Genomic DNA, 24,200 nt, shown 5'->3' on the forward strand with positions numbered 1-24,200 from the left:
AAACAAACAGAAAGATACTTTAAAAAAAAATCAATAAAATGAGGTGATAAAATAGTTTAGTGGCCGGGTGGTGGTGGTGGTGCATGCCTTTAATCTCAACGCTTGGGAGGCAGAGGCAGGTGGATCTCTATGAGTTCGAGGCTAGCAGCTTTGTCTACAGATTGAGTTCCAGGACAGGCTCCAAAGCTAGACAGAGAAATCCTGTCTCAGACACCACCTCCCCTCCCCCGCTATAAGATAGTTTAGTGGATCAAGCTGCTTGCTGCCAAAGCTTGATTCTGGGTTTGATCCCCAGTACCCACATGGTAGAAGGCAAGAACACAAGGTATAATATAGAAGCTGCCCAAAGTTGTCCTCTGACCCCCCACACAAACACATTGTGGCACACAGGTCCTATTCTCAAATATATAAATGTAATAAAAAGAAAAAAAAAAACAGGCTGGTGAGATGGTCCAGTGGTTAAGAGCACTGGTTGCTCTTCTAGCAGACTCGGGTTCAATTCCCAGTACCTACATGGCAGCTAACTGTCTGTAACTCCAAGATTTGGCACCTTCACACAGACATACATGCAGGCAAAAACACCAATGCAAGTAAAAATAAAATAAAAATAAATGAATTAATAAAAGAAAAAACAACAAAGTAGCTTCATAAACAACAACGTGTGTGTGTGTGTGTGTGTGTGTGTGTGTGTGTGTGAGAGAGAGAGAGAGAGAGAGAGAGAGAGAGAGAGAGAGAGAGAGAGAGATATATATGGAGAAAACTTCCCCAAGTTTATGTGCTTGGTTAACTGTGCTTTAAGGTCAGAAAAGCCTTGTATCCCCAAAGTAGGAAAGTTCTTCAGGACCAGCAGTGGGCACATGTGATAAGACACAGAACTTCGTCTTTCTCGTGTTCTTTTATTCATTCATCATAGGAACCATTAATATTTACCCTAAACCTGTGGTTGCCTCCCATTCATACTGCATGTGCCTGCCTCAGTAATTGACAGTGGACTTTGAATAGAAGCAGCCATGCTATAAAGAGAGGACTCTGATCCGGAGGAGTAGAAGAAGGTGATGTATCTGGAGCAGCTGAGAACCTGGCTACTGCCCCTGGGTCATTAGTATATAGTTGTCCTCCAGGTGTCTGGCTGGAAAGATCTCTGGTTCTGGTCACAACGATCCTCCGTCTTCCTGACAGAGTGTATACACCTCCTCTGCTGCCTTAAATCAATACCTAATCACCCACCAGCTCTCTCCTTGGACTCCATTAATGTTGAGTTCTTCTCTGTGACTGACTGGAGTGCTAGAGATATCAGGGTGATGGGCAGTGCACCAGTCCCTATCCCCGGAATTTTACAAGCCAAGTCCTCAGTGTTGTAATTTAAGAAAAGCAGTGTGTGAGAGAAAGATGCCATACAACAGGGTTCAAGCAGACAGGTATTATTATTATTATTATTATTATTATTATTATTATTATTATTTTATTATTATTGGAAAGGGATCATAAAAAAGGGAAAGGGGAGAGGGGAGACCAGCCTCTGGGGATGGGAGCAGTAGGAGAGAGGAGAGAGGGACAGAGGGACACACAGAGAGAGACAGAGACAGAGAGAAGGAGGATGGGAGGTGGGCAGGGCCTTTTTATTTTTTTATTTTTTTTAGTTTTTTGGTTTTTCGAGACAGGGTTTCCCTGTGGCTTTGGAGGCTGTCCTGGAACCAGCTCTTGTAGACCAGGCTGGTCTCAAACTCACAGAGATCTGCCTGCCTCTGCCTCCCGAGTGCTGGGATTAAAGGCAAGGCGTGCACCACCACCGCCCGGCTGGGCAGGGCCTTTTTAAAAGGGAACATAGTGAATGTGCACAGGTGGTGCTCTTAGTGGCTGCAGCTGAGGGTGGTATCCTGTCAGGACCCCAAGGGCAGACAAGTACAGATGCCTGAATACTAATACTCAGTCTTGTCCAAGAAGAGATTTAAGAAGCTTTGCCTCAGTTCTATTTCAGCCCTCAAGTATCTGGTTTTTAAAATTATAATCTCTCTGTCTCTGTCTCTGTCTCTGTCTCTCTCTCTCTCTCTCTCTCTGTGTGTGTGTGTGTGTGTGTGTGTGTGTGTGTGTGTGTGTGTGTGTTGTGAGAGTGGAGGTCCGAAGACAATGTTGTATCTCTCTCAGTGTGTGTGTGTGTGTGTGTGTGTGTGTGTGTGTGTGTGTGTGTGTTGTAAGTGTGAGCGTGGAGGTCAGAATAATGCTGGTGTCGTTCTTGGCCTCTCACCATCTTTGCCACAGCTACACCAGGCTAGCTGACCTTGAGAGTTCCCAGGAATTCTCTTGTCTTCACCTCCAATCTTACCATATAAACTCTGGGATTACAGGTGTACATATTAGGCTTTTGTGCCACAAACCCCTTACCCACTGAGCCGTCTCTACAGACCTGGTGTCTGCCTTTGGAATCGCCCAAACCATGGAAGTCTACCCTTCATGGAAATGGGAAGCACAAGCTGGGCTAGAGGCTGCATCCCACTGCAGAGAGAGGAGTCAAGCACTGCACCCTCGAATGTTCTCCAAGGAGACTTCCCTCCAGTTGTGACCGCTGGGAATGAATATGTCTGCCAAAGTCAGGGCCCACTCACTAAGTACTTCTGTCATTACTGCCAATACTCTCCCATCACCAAAATGCCTCTGTTACAATACAAGGCCGAGGGGAAAGGACTATTTCCTTTAACCTTTTCCCTTTGAGACAGACTTTCATGTAGACCACTGTTGGTTTTGACTATGTCATGGAGCCAAGGATGAACTTGAACTTGTGTGTGTATGATGACTATATGTATGTTGCTATGGTGAGTGTGGTAATTAGAGGACAACCTTGGGTGTTGGTGGTTGCCTTCTGCCTTGTGTGTGCCAGGCTAGCTGGCCAGAGAGCATTTGCATACCCTCCCATCTCTGCCTCCCTCATGACCACAGCAGCACTGGGGTGACAGTGCCCATCTTTTATGTGGTTCTGGGTGTTTGAACTCAGGTCTTTACGCTTGCCTAGCAGGTGCTTTGCTAAGACATCTCCCTAGCTCCCACCCTTTTTTGAATCAAAATCTCATATAGTTCAGGTTGACTTCAGAGTTACTAACCGGTGGAAAATGACCTTGAAATTCTGATTCCCCTGCCTCCACCTCCTGAGAGCTGGGATTATAAGTGTGTACCACTAGTCCCATTTAGCAGAGGCACTAGGGGTGGAACCCAAGATAGCCTTCATGCTAAACAAGGGCTCTACTGACTGAGCTACATCCTAAACCCAATAATTACATATGAATTTATATATAAATTATATATTATAGGTATAATGAAATAATATTACATATATATATATATATATATATATATATATATATAGTTTGATTTTTTTAAAAAGACAGGGTCTCTCTTTGTAGTCCTGGCTGTTCTGGAACTCACTCTGTAGACCAGGCTGGCCTCGAACTCAGACATTCTCCTGCCTCTGCCTCCCAAGTGCTGGGATTAATGGCATGCACCACTACTGCCCAGCTCAATAATAATATTTTTTAAAAATTTAAAGAAACTGAATTACCTAGACAGAATTTTAATAGGGTGCTCATGAATATTTTGGTTGAAATTGATCAGCTCTGAGAAGAGGTATGTATAGTAAAAGTGATTTTTTTTTTAAAAAGAAATAAGTGCCAAGGTTTTCAAGCTCTCAACCCTTTCCCTGAAGCCCATTCCCCAGCTAAGCACTTTGAGAGTGATGACTGCAACCCTGGGACACCAGATAGCATCAGAGGGAGGGGTGCCCCAGGCTTGTACAGGAAATGGAGCTCCATCCCTGGCCTTGGGGAGCCTCTTGCCTGGTGATCAGACCACATTCCTGTGACTTGCGAATCATCTGTTGTGTGTACAGATTTAGATATAAGATGCTCATGTGCTGTGCTGTGTGGAACAGCTGGCGAAAACCCCAGTGCACTCGGTGGGAAGACAAGAGGAATCTCTGAGTTTTGAAACTCAAGAATACTGCAGAAAACTGATCCATGAGGGAAACTTTCCTGATTAAGTTTTCCAAAAAGCAGGTAGGAGAAATTTTACATATTTATAATTTTCCCTCTTAGCTTTGGGTATTTTTAGCCTCGAAGGCACGCCGTGTGAGTTATTTGGGAGCAGAGGGAGACTCTATTCTGAGAAGAAATATTACATAGCCAGGTTTATCAGGGGAGCTCACTGTGGAAGAAGCGGGCTTCCTAGAGCAAACGGGATGCAGAGAGTGTGGACCAGTTCAACCTGGGAGGGGAAGAGAAGCTTGGAGAAGTCCCCTGTACGACACTAGAACAGTGCTGCCTGGTCAACATGGAAGGTGGCAGGTAGGGAAATGAACAGAGCAAATGAAGGCTTGATGTAGCACATTAAACCAAGAGCTTCAAACCCTTCAAAGTTTGGTCAGGTGTGAGGAGTGATCCTGTGCAGTTTGTGTCTGTGGAGCTGTTGGTCTTGGACTGGCCTTGAACTCACTTTGTGGCTCAGGATGGCCTTCAGCTTCTGACCTTCCTTGTCCTGGCATACAGGTGCGCACTATGATGCATGGTGGGCTTTGTGCAAGCTAGGCAAGCATCCTATTAGCTGAGCTGTATCTCCGGAGCTCTTAATTGTCTTTCTTGACTCTTGGTTCTGGGCAGAAATACTGGACTGTTCTCTCCTGAGAATCTAAAGGCCCAGAAGTGATGATACACATATTAGGTAGAAGACAAGCTCGAGAAGAGGTGGAGACACACACCTGTTTTCATTGTCCTCAATACACTGCCCTAGGTAGAAATGAAGTTGAGGATTCAGAGTCTAACATCAAAGATGGCACACTTTGCTTCTACAGGTCAGGGAAGAACTCATGGATTCGCTGCAGACATGCGGAAGAAGTGTTGGCCATTTCAGAGAGATTGTCCCATTAAAGTCCCTGACTGTTTACCAAGCAGCATAGAGAGGCTACTGCAAAACATGGCAAGGCATCTGTCTACAGAACTCCTGTCAGACATCTGGACCAGTGTCTTGTGTTAAGGTCAGAAGGTCAGATCTGTGTAAAACCCCAAAGAAATATTTTCTCACTCTCTTAAGGTTGGAATGGTCTCACTTGGTTTAAGAAATGAGGTTTGTGGTTAGAGAGATGTCTCAGTGGTTAACAGCACTTGCTGCTCTTGCAGAGGACTGGAGTTCAGTTCCTAGTTCCCATATTGGCCAGCTAACAATCACCCATAACTCCAGATCCAGGATTTGTGACACTCTTTTCTGGACTCCCTAGGCACCCACAATTATACACATGCACACACACACACACACACACACACACACACACACACACACACACACACACACACAATTACATAGACAGACACACACAGGACAGCATGCTTTTTGAGTCAGAGAACAACTTTTAGGAGTTGATTCTTTCCTTCCACCATGTGGTCCAGGGGATTGAACTCAAGTAGTCAGGCTCGGTGAGTCATCTCGAAGGGTTTAAGATACATTTAAAAATAATCTGCAGTGTCTGTCTAATTTCTGAAGTTTTCTGAGAGACTGCTCCAAGAGAAAAGGAGAAAGAAACAAAAGACAAAAAATAAAGAGGACAAGCTAATGTTGAGCTGACACAGAACATACAGTGCGGTTCTGAGCCCTGGACAGAGAAACCCACCATGATTACAATGTAGCTTCCAGCCCAGAGGCTGGTTCTGCAAAATGTTTTGCTCCTGCTTTTTAGAACTCAGTGGTGAGTCCATAAAAATGTCTGCAACCCAGATGAGGCTGTTGAATTCTAAAAAGAAAAAAAAAAGAAAAAGAAAAAATGGACAGGAAAGAGGAGTGATTTACTGGAGTATGTCACTGGCTTTGTTTTTTTGTTTTATTTTTCTTTTCTAATCCCCAGGCCCACAACTGCCTGTCTCATTGAATCTTGATTTGTATTTGTCTCTCATGAATGTGAACATCCATTCCCCCAGCAGAAATGGGAAATAGCTGTACACATATAAGTCAGGGAACACTCATAAATAACAATCATTTACTGGGCTGGGGGAAGGGTGACCTTTGGGCCTCAGAACTGCTGGCAGCAACATTGACATTTTTTGCAACTAAAGGAGTATTTACATTGATTTTTGTTGTTGTTGTTTAAAATGATTGTTTTAAGGTAAAATTCATAGTTTAAAAAAACCAGTGCATCAGAGCTTATGGAGTGGTATTAAATTAAAATGCTGTGGTTCTTACTAGCTTTATATTTTTAAGATTAAAACTTAAAATATCAGCCGGGCGTTGGTGGCTCATGCCTTTAATCCCAGCACTTGGGAGACAGAGGCAGGCGGATCTCTGTGAGTTCGAGGCCAGCCTGGTCTACAGAGCGAGTTCCAGGACAACCTCCAAAGCAATACAAGAGAAACCCTGTCTTAAAAAAAAAAAAACAAACAAAAAATTAAAATATCATGGTGTGTATGTGTGTCTGCATGTATGAGTATCAAGTTGCTTGAAGATGTCCTGGGAGACCAGAAGAGGGCATTGGATCACCTGGAGCTGAAATTCCAGGCATTCGGGAGCCGTCCAGTATGGGTGTTTGGAACCGAACCTGTGTCCTCTGCAAAATCTGCATGTGCGACTTGCTGCTGAGCCATCCGAGCAGCCCCATACCTCCATTTCTTTGCCCCAGTGGTAGCCACTTAAGAATGTGTGGTGATATATTGTTTATGATTTATTAAAGCCACTGGAGATCAAAATAGCAAAAGCAGCCATGCTAGTTAGCTACAGAAGCTAGGAGGTGGTGAAACACACCTTTAATCCCAGGACTCAGGATTAAGAGGTAGATGGATCTCTATTAGTTCAAGTCCACCCTGAGTACACGAAATTGATTCAGTCCTAAAAGCACAGCTCACACAAAGGTGATACTCAGTTTGAAGCCTGAACGCCAATATCAGTCTCTGGGTCTTTTATTTTTCATGTTACAGGAATGATCAGTTTTAGGTTGAACAAGCCATGCCTATTTTATTGTGAGTATTTCAAACCATGTAGAAAGCTAGAATCTGTCCTGACCATCCCCCCGGTGCAGTCCTTCCATCAGAGGCCAGCACTGTTAGCAGCACTTGCAGCTTTGTGATCTTCACAGGTTTGCTACAGTACACCACATTAGTTATCCTGCTACTTGCTTTTTGTGACTTAAGGAAAAGTGTCAGATATTTTCCATTCCAGTGCATGAAGAGTCCATTTGGCTATTTTAAACTGCCATCTAATATGACTGTGATACTCTTCTTGGTTGTCAACTTGGCTACATCCGGAATAATTAAAACACAAGTGGCTGGCTACACCTGTCAGGGATATTTTTCTTTCTTTCTTTCTTTCTTTCTTTCTTTCTTTCTTTCTTTCTTTCTTTCTTTCTTTCTTTCTTTCTTTCTTTCTTTCTTTCTGTCTCTCTCTGTCTCTCTCTCTCTGTCTCTCTCTCTGTCTGTCTGTCTCTCTCTCTCCTCTCTTTCTTTGCTGGTTTTGTTTTTGTTTTTGCAGACATGGTTCTCGGAGTAACCTCAGTTGTCTTGGAACTCCCTTTGTAGACCAGGCTCAAACTCAGAGATTCACCTGTCTCTGCCTCCCAAGTGCTGGGATTAAAGGCATGTGCCACTACTGCCTGGCTGAGGGATATTTTCTTAATTAAACCATTTGAAGTGGGGAGACGAAAAAACCGGATCTTTTGAGGTGAGAAGATATACTTTAATCTGGGCCATACCTTCTGCTGGCAGCCTATATAAAGGGCATGGAAGAAGGAAGATGGGTCTCTCTTTGCCTGCTTGCTCTTGTTCTCACTGGCAAGTCCATTCCTTCACTGGCATTAGAGCCTGCTTCTTTGGGGTTCCAGCATATCCTGAAGAACCAGCCAACATATCCAGCCTCATGGACTGAACAACTACTGGATTCTTGGACCTTCTGTTGGTAGACAGCCATTGTTGGACTAGCTGGACTGCAGCCTGTCAACCAGTCTAATAAATGTCATATATATATATATATATATATATATATTCATTCTATCAATTCTGTACCTTTAAAGAACCCTAACTAATATAATGAGTAAATATGATTATTTGTTTACTAACAACAAACATTTATATATTTTCTTTTTTCTTCATTTTTGCTATGGAGCAAGGAACTGCAATATTACCTCTACTTGCTGGTATATATGTGGATACTTTCTTTAGAATATATGTTTTACAAAAGCATATACATTTTCAGTTCTTCTGTTTAGTCACCATGATCATTTGGAATAATATGCTAGGTTTTACTCTTTGTCATGAGACAGGACCTTGTTGTGCAGCCCAGGCTGGAATTCTCTGTGTAGCTCAACCTGCCTTAGCCTTCTGTGTGCTGGGATTACAGGTTTGTGCCATAGTGGTCAGCCATGTGTTTCTTGGTTTCCATCTTCTCAGTTGTCAAACAGATTGCATTTCTTTTTACCTCATTACACTCTAGAAAACATGCTGCATTTTGGTTTAAGTTGTAGGCAGAGGATAAATCCACGATGAGGCCATCTCACCTCTTTAACTTTTATTTCTTTTTTCTACCTCCCCTTCTCCTTCCCTCCCTCCCTTCTCCAACCCTCCTTGCCCCCTCCATTTCTTCCTTCTCTCCCTCTCTTTTTTCTCTTTCTTTCTCTCTGTTCTCTATCTGTCTCCCTCTGTCTCCCTCCCCTTTCTCTCTGTTTTCTCACCCCTTCCCCTCTTTTCCTTTGGTTCCTGATTTCTTTCTGACCTGTCTTGCTACAGCTCCCTCTAATGAAGGTCTGTATTTACCTGCAAATAAACTTTTTTTTTCCAGAAAGTCATCACATTCTCTGCTCCAATTCTCTTTCATGTACCTTTAGTCATGTCTGAGGAGGAATTTGGAGAAAGGAATATAAATACATGAGTTCCATCATCTATCTTAAGGCAAACAAGGTGGGAAAATGTAAAAGTCCTGTTGTTTCTTTTTTTAAGATTTTATTTATTTATTATGTATACAACATTCTGCTTCCATGTATATCTGCACACCAGAAGAGGGCGCCAGATCTCATAATGGATGGTTGTGAGCCACCACATGGTTGCTGGGAATTGAACTCAGGACCTCTGGAAGAGCAGTTGGCACTCTTAAACTCTGAGCCATCTCTCCAGCCTCTCCTGTTGTTTACTTAAGTTATTTCAGTATTGTATGGCCTACAGCTTGAGCAAACAAGGCAACACTTAGCTTTTCAATTAGCTGGAGACAGATAAAAGGACCTATAATCCAATCTAACAAATTAAACCGAAAACTCTCATAGAAATGCCATTTATCACTGATTTTGTTACAGTCTAAAAAGCATGGCCTCTTGGTCAACTCTCAGTCCTGACTAATAAGGGGTAGGGTCCAGAGAAGACCCCTTAGCCAGAGGGGTTAGTTTTGTAGTAACACATCCTTCATTAGGCTGTCCCAGAGAGCTCTACAGGAAGTAACTAGAGGAAAAGCATGATTAAGACTTAGGAATCCAGTATCCTGACACTTCATAGCTCTGTGATGTTTCAGTACTTAACCTCTTAAACTGTGGCTTCCTTGTTTACAAAGCAGGCATCGTTATGGTGCCCATCTCACAGGACTGTGAGGCACATTTAGAGCCCTGAGTTCAATGACGACGCGCTACAAGCATCCGTCCAATGCATGTTTTGGTAACAAACCTTGCCTTCTGAATCCAAACAGTGCTCTATGGGAAACTCCAGAGGAAGGAAGAAATTGTTCCCCACTGCCAGGTTTATGGTCTAAGGTGAAGCTATAGCCAATGTTTTTCTCTACAGTGTTTCACATATGGTAAAGATTTAATAGTTATCTGTTGGCTAAATGATTAGTTTCCTGCTCCAGTTGAAAAGCGTGGCTCCTCCTTTCCAGAAATACGCAGAGAGAGACAGACATTATGTAAACAAGTACTGACCATATTTAATCACAGGTCACTCATGACACTTCATTCAACTGATTAATAAAGATGCATCAATGGCACATAGCTTTGATCCCAGAATTGGGGGAGGGGGGAGGTTAGGCAGGCAGATCTGTGAATTCTAGGTCAGCCTGCTCTACACAGTGAGTTCCAGGACAGCCAGGGCTACACAACCTCCCTCCCTCCCCCAAAAAGACATTACGTTAGGAAATGTAACAAGACTCAAGTCTGGTTGGCAAGGGTCACACACAGCCAACTTCATAGGGATATGAAGGTTACTATCTCTCATGGGTAAAGAGTTTTTCCAGTCACCTCACTTCTGTGTCCAAGTTGCCTTTTCCCTCTTTGACATCTATCTGCTTCCTATGGTATGTCTGAAGCACGTTTATTTCTGAGATAACAAAAACATCATGAAGGTTGTGTCTGAGGAAAACTGGACATGGTCGTCTAGTCCCCCACCCCTCTGAATAAACCCCCAGGTTTACTACCTTCCTGCAGAGACGTGAGTTTTGTAGTGAGATGTATTATTCATACTGACTTCCTGGTCTTTGCCAGATGCTGACTACTCTGTGGTAGGAACTCTTTGGGCCATTAATCATCTTATAAATAAATACATGTCAGTTGGGAACTTGAATACATTCCACTGTTACTTCAAACTCAGAATATCGAATATCTAAAGATACTGAAGGGTGAGGAGAATAAAACACTAGATAACATGAGTCCGAAATTTAGCTCTTCCCTCACTATAGAGACGCTGGATAGTTAACATAAGTTCTCGTACTGTTTCCTGCTTATTCATTTATCTGTTTATTTACGTGTGTGTGTGTGTGAGGATTTGCGAGTCTGTGTGTGGGGGCACACACACACCATGACACCCCTATGCAGGTCAGAAGACATCTTTTGAGAGGTTCCCTCCTTCCACCGAGGGATCCAGGAATGGTCATCAGGCATGTGCTGCCAGTGCCTTCACTGTCTGAGCCATCTTGCCAGAGACAAGGTCTTACTCTCTCCAGGCTGGCATTGAACAGTAGGTGATCCTATGGCATTAGCTTCCAAAACGATGAAATTATGGGTGTGTACGGCCGCACTTTAATACGATAAAAACAGCAGTTGTGCCCAATATTGTTGGTTCTTCCCCCTAAAAGTCTCTCACCACAGCAGCAGAATTTCTAGCTATGAAGAGATGTAGGTAGAAGAAGTGGTGTGCTGCCAGGTGTTTAACTGGTCTCTCTCTCTCTCTCTCTCTCTCTCTCTCTCTCTCTCTCTCTCTCTCACACACACACACACACACAGCATGTGTGTAGATGGTTTTCAAATGTATGTTCACTGTATATATATAAGTTCATTCACATAGATAATAACAAATATTTAATAAATAAATATTAATATAATAAATGTATTTTTGCAAAATTTGCAGATAGTAATGCTTTGCAACTTACAAATAAAAATACCCAGGAATGTTTCTCTTTCCTTTTTAAAAAAATTATTTAAAAATTAAAAAAATGTTTATTTTTATTTTATGTCTCCAAGTGTTTTGCTTGCATGTATACGTCTTTGCACCATGTGCATGTCTGGTGCCTGCAGAGTCCAGAACAGGGCATTTGGGCCCCTGGGACTGGAGTTACAGACCATTGTGAGCTGCCATGTGGGTGCTGGGAATTGAACCCAGGGCCTCTAGAAGAGTAGTCAGTAGTCATTTCAAACCTATCCAGGACATTTTCAAGTTTCACAGAACCTGACTATTACCAAATGCTTTGATTTTTGCTGAAGAACATGTCTGTGGTTGCAATTCTACCATGATTTAGCAAGTGGGATTTCACTCCCCCTGCCCCCCATCAACACTATCAAGCTTAGGACTTGTGCTTACACAAATTACATTCACTAACTGCAATCCCTTTCAGCTTCAGGGTTATCTGATGACAGGACCCTCATTCATCAGCGATGAAAGCAATGTCTTTCCCAAATTGGGGAATTTTGAAATAATGGTAGATATCAACTTAATGTTTTCTGTCATTCACAGTGTCTACAGACTGTGCCATGCCTTTAAGTTTAATGTATATTTTTAACACTTTTACTCTTTCTTAAGTTTAGGCAGCCAATAATACAATAAGTGAAAATGGGATATGTAACATTTGCTAGTTTCTGTGGTATAAATATTCCCATCATCACTAAATTCAAGCTACCAGCAGGAAGTCACTGAATGCAGAGTTGGGAGGAGGCATGCGTCATCTCCTTTCTAAGAATGCCAGAGGCATCCTTCCTCGATGCTAGCATTATCTGCAATCCTCATTTGTATTTCCTTATGTTTCCATTTGCTCTTTGCTCTCTCTCACTTGCAAGAACTCTACGTTATCACTCAACTGTATCATTTGTCACTGGAATGTGAGGTTGCGAAGGCAAGGATATTCTTCATTCTATTCAGAATTGCATCCAATGGCAACTATCGAATAAAGCATTTTAAAACATTTTAACTGAGTTGGTGAGCTGTAAGCATTTTTCAAGAGAATTGGTTTTTTTCCCCTCCAACTCATGCTGGTGTTTTTGCTGTATAAAAATGTTAAATTGTATGTTGTCAAATACGTCTGCCTTTTCATTTATTGCGTCTGAGTTTTCTGTCATATTTAAAAATGCCTCTCTCACCCCAAGGTTGGTTACTCTCTTAAATTTTCTAAGAGTTTCATTTCATGTTTGTTATGTGTAATGTGGAATCCATCTGGAATTTATTTTGGTGTGTGATGTGCATTTCTCCCAGATGGCTGGCTTGCTATGCCACTTTGGTAAATAAATTATCTTTCTCTTCTAAACTGAAATTCCGCCTTTGTGGTCCATGAAGTTCTCATACTCTGGCTTCTATTTCTGGTCCTCTATTCTGTGCAGGCACGTGTCTGAACACTTCTGGACTTCCAGGGTTCCCTTTGTATACATAACTTTATGGGAGTTGTAATAACAGTCCAGTTGCTGTCGTATGTCACTGTACAGGAGACACATTCTGAGACACGTCCCCTTTGATTCTCACTCCCATCTTATGCTGTACAAAATTCTACCTAATTATATTTTCCAGTCTTTAAAATGAACCAGAAAAGTGGGTGTTTATATGAAATACTCTAATTGGAAATTTTGTTTAGGTTTTTTTTTGTTTTGTTTTTTGTTTTTTGTTTTTTTGTTTCTCTGTGGCTTTGGAGGCTGTCCTGGAACTCGATTTTGTAGACCAAGCTGGTCTCAAACTCACATAGAGCCACCTGCCTCTGCCTCCTGAGTGCTGGGATTGAAGGTACACACCACCACCGCCTGGCGCTTTGTTTAGTTTTTAAAGAACTTTTCAGTACACATAAACAAAAATATACAGGCTGGAGAGGCCAGCTTTCTCCTCCACTCTTGCCCGCTAAATTTTTAGTTTTTGATTTTAAAATCTTTAGCTAGCTGTGGTAGTGCATGCCTACTGTAATTCCAGCACTGGGGATGTAGAGGCAGGACAGAGAGCAAGTTCTAGGCCAGCCTCAGCTACACACTGAGGGAAGGAGGAGGAAAAACTTTTGCACTGATCAAATTATTTAATTTTCCCTGGCTAGGATATCTAAACTATTGGCACAGGTAGCAGTGGCACCTTTATTGATTTTGCTTATAAATCAGTGGCTTAGAAATTTATCCCTCCCTCTCCCTGAGACAGAGTTGATCTGCATAGCCCTGGCTGTCCTGAAACTCACTCTGTAGACCAGGCTGGCCTCGAACTCACAGAGATCTACCTGCCTCTGTCTCCCAAGTGCTGGGATTGAAGGTGTGTACCACTACTGGCCAGGAGAAATTCATCTTTTGATGAATGTTTTTAGTGTGTGCGTGATTCTCTTCGTAGTCCAGGCTAGCCTTGAATTCATGTTACTCCTGCCTCCACCTCCTGAGTGCTGGGATTACAGATATGTACTATCATGCCCAGTTCTTGAATGATATTTTTTTGAATAATTGTTGATGTTAGGTTTGATAGAGTTTATCGCATTTAGACACTTCCCTTTGAGTTTGTATTAGACATAGATGTTGATTTTTTTCTTTTGCTTACTAAGAACATCTGAAATGTTGAGAAATTGCTGCACTTAAACCAGCCTTAAATTCTTCCAGTAAACCTGTGAATCATATATCAGGTAAAATTTTCATATCCTATTTAGCTCTAAAATATCTTCCTCAGAAATGGGAATCATCTGTTATGGTCATTTGGGAGTTCTATTTCTAATAGTCTAAGTACTAAAGTTCTGTTAGCCTCATAAAATAATGAATTTTGCATATTTGAAATGATTTGAGAGAATTTAAAAAAACAAGGGCCTCATCTGTTGTTTAAAGATTAGACATATCTTAATTATAACCAAACCTACAGGTGTCAAAAATATAGGTCTTTAATTATTTTTAAAACATGAAAATTATGACAGGTGTATTTGAATTTTGCATTGCTTCTTCAGTCAATGTTGGCAATTGGTATATCTTTTGTTTGAGACAGGGTCTCACTGTATATCCCTGGCTGGCTTGAACATTCTATGTAGATCAGGCTGCCTCAGACTCCCAGAGACCTGCCTGCCTTTGCCTCCTAATTGCTAGGAGAAAAAGTATGTGCCATCACCCCTGTCCTGCAACAAACTATCACTTTGCACACTCAGGACTCACTGGTGGAAACATAAGTCACTTAATTTTGACCTTCACCTCTCCCTTTAATCCTGTTCAGTGGAGTAGTTGTTGGCAGAATGAACTTGGGCAGGTCTTTGGAAGAAAGTCCAAGTTACCTGCAAGGATGAGAGCAGACTCAGTGATATAATCTGGCACCTCCCCACTCCTTCTCTTCCTTTCTTTCCTTCCCCAAACTCCCCTACTCCCCTTCCTCCAAAATATTTTTGTTGTAAAATAGAAACAATCACAGAAGTTGGAACAAAATAAGTTTATGAAGTAATACAAGAGTGACCCTTGCTCTGATCATAGTCCCATCTGTCACCTCTGGAGAACCATCCAATCCTGACTCTACTCACTTGCTGGTATTTCTTCATAGTGTTATCACCAGGGGAGTAACCATTTACTAGACATGATCATTTCCTCTTGTCCATTTAAAATGTCTTGCCTGCCTTTAAAATCTTTAAACTAGGGGGAGGGGAAGCTTCAACTGGGATGTAAAATAAATGAAAATATTAATTAAAAAATTGGTAAGGGTCCAGCTATGATATTCTGTAGACCAGGCTGGCCTCTAACTCACAGAGATCTTCCTGCCTCTGCCTCCTGTGTGCTGGGATTAAAGGTGTGCGCCACCACCGCCTGGCTACTAAATGTCTACATATAGTTTCCATGGTAAAATTCCTTGTGAGTTTACAGTGTTGAGTCCATAGCTTTTTACTTAGCCTCTTCCACTTTGTAGTTGCCTCTAGTTATTTCCACACTGAGAGTCCTGGTTCTCGAGGTTATAGGGGATAATAGAATTAGAACACATGTGATTATTCATTTCCTTTATCCCAGATATAGCATATACAATTGTTCAGTAAAACATCGATGCTTAGTGAGAAGACTTTTTAGGAGTTGTATCATGCCCACCTTGTTACGGTTAGTGGAGGAAAACCTATCTAATGATCCAAATATCCCCAGTCCAATGACTGCTAGTATTTATTGCCTATTATCAAGTTTGAGCTTTCAAATGAAAACTAGAATTTTAGAAAGATTATTTGTGCCTCCACTAGCTTGGCAGCCCCTAAAACATTAAGATTTTTCTGGCAAAAGTGGTTGTGACATTTACTCATGTTTTTTTTTTTTTTTTTTTTAGAATCCCTGTATGATTCAGAACCAAAGTTATTCGCATGATCAACACATTGCTATAAAGTTGTGCCTAGGTAAAAGAGCCACTCAAAGATGAATCCAATCCATTCTCATGGAAGAATGTGAAGCATTTATTGACTGGCTTTCATATTCTATGTGTCAGCTAACTTTCAAACCACTATCATAACTTGTTCAAGTTTGGTACTATTGAAGACTGTTCTTGATTATTTGGAAAAAATGTATTGAGACGCTTTCTTCCCTTTGGAACAAGACAGAGAAGATCAGCATGGCCTCTTCACAAGAGTGACATGCAAATTTGTGAAGCATTTCAATTTTTTAGTCTTAGTTTTAAACGTGCATTTTCCTTGCCAATTACAATTATACACCCGTGCTAAGCCAGATCTTTTCGTATCATTTGACTAATATAGCATGTAAGAAATGAAATGCAGTAGCACATATGGATACCCAGCTCTTTTCTTCTAAGTTTGATATTTGAAGGGGCCACATAAATATAAGACAACAGCTTTCTTCTTACTAAGTTACTTTTTGTTTTAGAAGACACAGATATTTCTCATCCAGTAAACATGAAATGGTCACATTCTTTTAGCTAATGAATATTTTGAATATCACTTGGTTTGAATTTTTGGATTGGATACAGTACAATAAGTGTAATGTGACCGCATAAAGAATTTGAGGTACAGCAGGGGTCATAGTTGTTTTGTAGAGTTCTTGTCTCTCCTGCCAGAGCACTGCAGCACATGGCCATAATCCCAGCACTCACTGGAGGTGGAGGCAGGAGGACCAGGAGTTCAAGGTCATCTTCAGCTACATGGTGAGTTCAAAGCCAGTCTAAGACATGTAAAAACCCTGTCTCAAAACAAAATAGCAATATAAGGCAAAAACAAAACAATAAAAAGGTGTTTTTTTTGTTTTTTTTTGTTTTTTTTTGGCTAGGCAGTGGTGACCCATTCCTTTAATCCCAGCACTCAGGAGGCAGAGGCAGGAGGATCTCTGTGACTTTGAGGGACGGCCTGGTCCACAAAGTTAGTTACAGGACAGCCGGGGCTACACAGAGAAACCCTGTCTTGAAAAAAAGAAAAAAAGATTTTTTTTTGGAGGATCACTTTACTATCTAAATAATTTTTAGAAGAGTTATTTATTTTGTTTTGTGTGTATCAGTGTTTTGCCTGTATGTATGTCCATGTACCATGTGCATGCCTGATGTCCACAGAAGTCAGAGGAGGGGGTGGGGTCTCCTGGAAGTGCAGTTACAGATGGTTGTGAACCATATGGCTGCTGGGAATTGGGCCCATCCTCTCTGTAAGGGCAGCCAGTGTTCTTAACCACATAGCTATCCCTCCAGCCCCTCCCTCACTATCTTTTCAGAGTGTAAATAAAGGCAAACTAAGAAGAAATGTCCCTAGTACTGCAGATTATTAGCTTTTGTTGTGTGATAAGTTTGCATGGCCCTTGATCTCTGCTGTTTCCTATTGTTCATTTTTAATTGTGGAGTTAGTTTTCATGAGCCTCCGGCAGGAAGCTGGATTCAGGGCAGCATCACAGAGCTTTCACTGTTGTTTTCATGTAACATTTAGAAATGTATTAGCTTTTTGTCTGAAAATTTAATACATAAACCCTTATTTTCTCTTTAGTCTAAAATAGCCCAGAATTTAACTTACTATTCACCCTTATTGCTTCCTTTTTACCTTTTATTCCTATTCCTTTGTTTCTGTTTTCTGTATTGTTTTCCTTAACTAGATTTGAAGGAGGTTTACTCCTTTTATTGGTTTGTTCCAAACACCGTATTTAGAGGTTTTATTTACATTTCTGTGTCCTTAAAAATTATTTCACCAATTTCAACATCTGACTTACTAATTGGTTACTATTTTCACTTGATCCCTCTCTGCATTTTTTCTACTTTCTTCAAAATGAAACTCACTTCTTTTTGTTATTTGGGTTGTGAATTTCCCTCAGACTATACCTTAAGTTCTGGCCCACTGGTTTCTACAATCCTTTTAAAGATTGTGTACATGGTTTATAATTTCAGTATTAATTATTTCTTTGATCAGAAGTTTCTTATAAAAATAATGAAATCTGTACCTGTAGAGATGGCTCAGTGGTTAGGATTGCTGGCTGTTCTTACAAGAGATCAGGGTTCAGGTCCCATTGCCTGTATCTGAAAGTTCACAACCGCCTGTAACTCCAGCTCAAGCGGATCCATCACCCTCTACTGGCCCCTGTGGGCACACATACACATAACTAAAAATAAAATAGATCTTTAAAAAATGATGGAATATGAAATAAAAAGCAAGGAAGATAAACGATGACATAAAAAGTAAATTTGAACCCCCAAAAGTTAATCTTGCCCCCCAAACAGTAAATTACTGAGAAGAGATATAGTTTGAGTAGGAGGCATGTGTACTCTCTTGGGTTGTTTGAGAATCAAATCAACGAAGATCAGAAGAGAACATAAACATGATGAGGATTATAATGCCATCCATGTAATGTCAAGCATAGACAAGAGATAATTATGCGGTTCTCACGTATATTTACACAGGGACCAATGGTGACAGCTGGCTAGCAGGCATTATCAACTTAAAGAGAACTGAAAATTGGTCACTCAGAAAGAAAATAGGAAGTGACTGGAAATTTTACAGCTCATGTAGGAAAGAAACCTGTTAACATTACTCAAAATGTGACAAAAATTCTACCAAGTTAGGTGACAAGTCTCAGATCATATTGTAATGCCGAGGGAAACTTTTCTAAAGCAACACGGATAGAACAAAACCAAACCAAAATTTAACCACTGTGTGTACACCTCATTTCTGCATGTCAGAGTAGGAGTCAGAGCCTCTGTAACTGGAGTCATAATTGTGGGTGCTGGGAACCAAGCCCTGGGCTCTTCGCATGAGTAGTAAGTCTCTTCACTGTACTGCTGCCTCTCCAGTTTCCACACCCTTTCTCACCGGGTAATCATGGTGTTTGTCACATGATTACATAGAACACTATGAGTTTTCTAAAGGATTGGAGGCTAGGTAATTCCAATTTCCAGATTCCCTAACTGTGTTCCCAGAAATTATCCTCAAATCATAAAATACAAAATGGTTTTTGGTCAACTTGGCAACCATCTAGAAAACTAAAAACCGAATCGCTAACTTGCTCCTTGGATCTAATGTATTCCAGATGAATCAAAGATTTAAACACAAAACACAAAGTCATAAAATGCTAGACAAAAACATAGGAGCGTTTTAGATAACATCCATATGGGAAAGGGCTTTGTAAGGGTGATACTAACCCCAGAGGTCATAAAAGAGAGGATTGATACATTTTAATGTATAAAAAGAAAACATTTTTCCAGCTAAGAAACAACATTAAAAGGTAAACAATAATTTGAGAAAAGTAACAACTATTCTGTAAGGTCTACCTCTCCCATATAAGAAAGCATTGCTACGCATTAATAAGAAAAAGGAGCAAATACTTATTAGAAATATAGGCAGTGGACATTAAAGATAGGAAAAGAAAACATGTCTTATAAACATGAAAAGTTGCAGTTACCTTTATTTATTCTTTTAAATTTATTTGTTTTTATTTTATGTGCATTGGTGTTTTGCCTGCATGCATGTCTGTGTAGAGTGTCAGATCTTGGAGTTGCAGACAGTTGTGAGCTGCCATGTGGGTGCTAAGAATTGAACTCGGGTCCTCTGGAAGAACAGTCTTAACCCCTGAGCCATCTCTCCAGCCTTTATAATAAAGAGAGAAATCTGTTGTGGGGTATTTGTACACTGTGTGAAGATGTATTGGTTTAATAAAGAGCTGAATGGCCAGTAGCTAGGCAGGAGAGGATAGACAGGACTTCCAGGGAGAGAATGGAAGAGAAGGAATCTAGGCACCAAGGAGATGCCAGAGAGACACTGAAGAGGTTGGACATACTGTACAGAGTAGAGGTAACCAAGCCACACGGCAGAATGTAGATTAATAAAAGGTTAATATAAGGCGTAAGAGCTAGTGGGACAAGCCTAAGCTAATGACTAAGCTTTCATAATTAATAAGAAATCTCCAGGTCATTATTTGCAGGCTGGTGGTGACAACAAGGAAGTACGATTACAGAAATCAAATTGACTGACACAGATCCAAAAGTCTGGTACACACTGTACAGGGAGGACACTGGAAGCAAGCACACTTACCTTCTGGGAAGGACGTATTAAATTGACAGAGTAACTTCACCTGTAGGGATTAATATTATAGACTTGGCTTTATAAATTGTTACAGGTTAAAAGGAAGTCATTGTAGCATTATTACAACAGCAAAGTATAAGAAACAACCTAAGGACTGGAGAAATGGCCCAGCAGTTAAGAGTGCATACTGCTCCAACACCGTTGTTAGGCAGATGACAACTCTCTGTAACTCTAGCTTCAGGGGATCTGTCTTAGTTAGGTTCCTATTGCTGTGAGCAAACACCATGACCAAAGCAACTTGGGGAGGGAATGGTTTATTTCGCTTAGGTTTCCATATCACTGTATCATTGAAGGAAGTCAGGACAGGAACTCAAACAGGGCAGGAACCTGGAGGCAGGAGCTGATGCAGAGGCCATGGAGGGGTGCTGCTTACTGGATTGCTTCTCATGACTTACTCAGTCTGTTTTCTTATAGACCCCAGGACCACCTGGGGATGGAATCACCCACAATGGGCTGGGTCCTCTCCCATCAGTCACTTAAGAGAATGCCTTACAGGCTTGCCTACACCTTAATCTTATGGAATCATTTTCTCAGTTAAGGTTCTTTCCTTTCAGATGACTTTAGACTGTGACAAGTTGACTTATGTTCCGAACAAGATCCTCTACCCTCTCCTGACTTCTGAAGGCATGCAAGTGATACTGAGAAATACATTCGGGCAAAGCATCCATATGCACAAAATCAAATAATAAAATGTTTTTTTTTTGTTGTTTTGAAAATGAATGGCTGGGATGTTACTGTTAAATGGATAAACTCAATGCTTCTCATGGATTAGCTCCATAGTTAAGACAGTAGCTGTCTCTGCAGAGGTGAGGAGTGAGAGGAGGGACGGAGCAGGGGGAGCTGGGTGGGAAAGACTTACATCTCATCATGTAGTCTTTGTACCTTTGCAATATTCTCATGTATCCATGCTACTTATTTAGTAACTTTTACAGAGAACAAGATATGCTCTGTAGGAAGGTTTGTTCCTGGTCTAGACAATATGCCCATACCTAGACAAAATTTGTTGGGCTGGGCATGATAGTGTATTCTTTTAATCTTAGCACTTGGGAGGCAGAGGCAGATCAGTTTCTGTTGAGTTTGAGGTCTGGTTTACATAGGCCAGCCAGGGATATACAGTGACACCCTGTCTCAAAAAGAAGAAGAAGAAGAAGAAGAAGAAGAAGGAGGAGGAGGAGGAGGAGGAGGAGGAGGAGGAGGAGGAAGAGGAGGAGGAGGAGGAGGAGGAGGGAAGGGAGGAAGGAAGAAAGAAAGAAAGAAAAGAATTATTGGTTCATTCCGGAAACTACACAACAAAATTAAGCATGTGGAGGAAGGGCAAAGCAATAAATGCAACGATGCCTTCTGCAAATCAAGTATGAACAGAGCTGTGATGCACAGGCTGCTGGAAGTGTCAGAACCTTCCCAACGGAAGCTGTGTCCACCCTCAGGAGAACTTCCAGAGTTAGCTTGTTGAAAGGCCAGCCTGTCATCTGTGTTATGGTTTGTTATCTTTCTGAAGAAGACTGTGCTGACTGAGAAACTGGTCAGTCAGAGCTGGAACCGGAAGTCCAGAGAGCAGAGTTTGACCTTTCGGATCTCCTGGTCTGGCCCTGATGGGGAAAGGTTTCTAAAGTTGTCTTTTAGCTTTCCTATAGAATCAGTCACTGCTGTTTAGTGATTCTATGGTTTAGGTAAGAACATGGCCATGGTGTCAGAGAGGAAGACATTGGGGTTCAAACGTTCTATCAGGTGAATGATTTTTAGGCTGAGGCTAATTCTCGAGGTTGAGGTTAAACCTGGATAATAATCTTACCTCAGGGCTGTTGTAAATCTAGAAGAACACCCTACCATCACACACACACACACACACACACACACACACACACACACACACACACACACACACACACGGCTTGTCTAGTACAGGGGGCTGTGCTAGTGGACTTACTGGTTAGGAATTCCTACTCTTATTTACTTACTCATTTAATTTGCTTGTTAGTTTTGAGACGTAGTCTCCCAAGTGCCAGGATCCACATTCAAAAACAAAACAGTGACAACAACAAAACACAACCTTGCTATTTAAACAACAAATGAGTAATAATTGAAGTGAATTAAGTGGGGTTAAAAATGTAACCTCTCATCATTAGCAATTCAGCCATCCTGTCAGACAGGTCTTGGAGAAGTTGAGAGAGCCCTTTATTTATTTATTTATTTTGTGGCTCTTACTATATAAAGTAAAGGAAACATTTCAAAACTTTTTCAAAAATCCTTCTTCCTTCCTTCCCTCCCTCCCTCTCTCCCTTACTCCCTCTCTACCTCCTCCTTCTTCCTCCCTCCCCGACCTCTTGTGTCAGGGATCAAGCTCCAGGTCTTGCACATGCTAGGCAAATGGTCTGCCTATGAACTCTACCCTAGCCCTTGGATTTTATTTTCTTTGTGACAAGTTCTCACTATATAGTTCACACCAGCCTGAAGCCCCCTATGTGGCCCAGCTGGCTTCTAACTCACCATCCTGCTTTAACTGCCCAACTGTTGGGATTACCCATACTTTGTGTTACATTACGTGGCTGTGTGGTGAATTTTAAATCTTATTTACATTGGCTGCTGTAATGTATGCATCATTCATGCAATAATAATGATTCTTGGTGTGTGTGAGTGTCCAGGGCCACAGGCAAGCACACCAGGTGGAGGAGGATTTTCCTATAAATGTCATCCTCTTTCAGTTGGGATATGTTTCAGCAACTGGATGAATGGTTGTCTTTGATGCTGACATCAAATGCCAAGAGCTGAAGCCCTTCCTGGATGTGAGAAGCAGCCAAATGGCCTCTGGATTTCTCGGCGGCTGCTCTTGTGCGCAGGAGCAGGATAGAAAAGCTGAAGCCCTTTAATGGGCTACAAAAACTACAGACACATTTCTTTCCTTTACCTCCTCAGCATTTCTGAGTTTCCAGTGATACAAAAGCCAGCATGTCTGTCTCTGTCTTCATCCCAGCTGGTGTCACACTGGCCTTAACACTAATCTGGGCAGGTTGCCACTTGGGGGCCTGGATAATTCCCTTGTAATGCAGAGAAAACCCAATTCACTCCCTTTTCCCTGGGTCCTGGGGAGCTGCTTCAGCCCAGTTAAAATCAAGAAATGCCACAGTTAAAAGACTCTTAAAGAACAGGGAGATAGCTCCTAAGTGGGGGCTTCAGCTGGGCACCAAAGAGGAATGGCCCATTTTCTCCCTGGTTGAGTGGGTTTGCGTTGCTGACCTGAGCATTTTACAATATTTCAAAGTTACTGGCTGGGAAATTAATGGGAACCGAGTAGGGGACTTTTTCTTTTTTACACTACATGTGATGCCTTATTTAAAATAATTCAGATTGCAAGTGAATTTCTAGCAAATGGTGCTGTGGCCGCTATTAAATTTACCCATGGTGAATTCATCACCCTTGCTTTTTACTGATGATGTTGCTAATGTAGTGGCTTTTTTTTTTTCCTAGTACCATAGTGAGGTTTTCTTAAAATCCATGACTTCCATCAGCGCCCCAAGTCCTCTAAATGATTCCAGGTGAAGATGTCATATAGCAAATTAATTTACCATCTTGGTATTTTTATGATAAAGGAATCTTCTGGTGCAAACACATTCCTGAAGACAGAGCACTCGTATACATAAAATGCATAAATAAGTAAATCTTTAAAAAATACACACACACACACACACACACACACACACACAATCTGGAATGTTTTTGATGTGTCACCATTTTATATAAATTTGTTATTTTGATAAAGCCAGATAAATAAACGCTCATATTTGTGACTAGTAACTCAACTCTTTGCACAAGGCCAGAGCAAGGCTGAAGGGACATTCATCTCAGAGCTATTAAGAAAGGGAGCATGAAACAAAATGAGCTACGACAAAAGGGCCAGGCCTCTCTCAGCTCTCTCAGCCTGCTCTGCATACATCCTCCCTGCTACCCAGATGGAACAAAGATTTAGAGTTTCAAATGGAACTCCAGAACAGAGAGAAAGGATGTGGGGCTGTCTGAAAAAGTGATCAATTAATATGGCCTGTGTTCTTAGACACAGGAAGACAGAGAAATCATCTGGCAGTAGCCTAGCTAAAGCAGAAATAACTCATCCCACTCCCAAACTGCTCTGGTGACCCCAACTCGAATGCACCTGAAAACCAGCCTTAGCATCCTCGACTCTACCTCCTGCTTATGTGTCAAAAAGACAAAACAGGGGAGCAATGAAGGCAAATGTGTATCTCCTCCTTAGCGTTGCACAGCAGGGTGTCTGTGTTCCC

At 41.5% G+C, this 24,200-nt stretch overlaps 1 long non-coding RNA gene and 1 pseudogene across 1 annotated transcript in view; both read left to right on the forward strand.

The window, feature by feature from the left end:
• Nucleotides 1–20,600, forward strand: part of LOC103162077 — a 32,864-nt gene extending 12,264 nt beyond the window's left edge. Inside the window, exons 2-4 of the long non-coding RNA XR_004770309.1 lie at nucleotides 3,878–4,043; nucleotides 4,835–5,017; nucleotides 20,481–20,600. This is a non-coding gene — a long non-coding RNA (uncharacterized LOC103162077). The remainder of the gene's footprint in view (nucleotides 1–3,877; nucleotides 4,044–4,834; nucleotides 5,018–20,480) is intronic.
• LOC113835982 lies at nucleotides 15,930–16,029 on the forward strand (annotated as a pseudogene).
• Nucleotides 20,601–24,200: the final 3,600 nt, after the last annotated feature.

Source organism: Cricetulus griseus, chromosome 5, assembly GCF_003668045.3.
Source record: "Cricetulus griseus strain 17A/GY chromosome 5, alternate assembly CriGri-PICRH-1.0, whole genome shotgun sequence".
Lineage (NCBI taxonomy): Eukaryota > Metazoa > Chordata > Mammalia > Rodentia > Cricetidae > Cricetulus > Cricetulus griseus.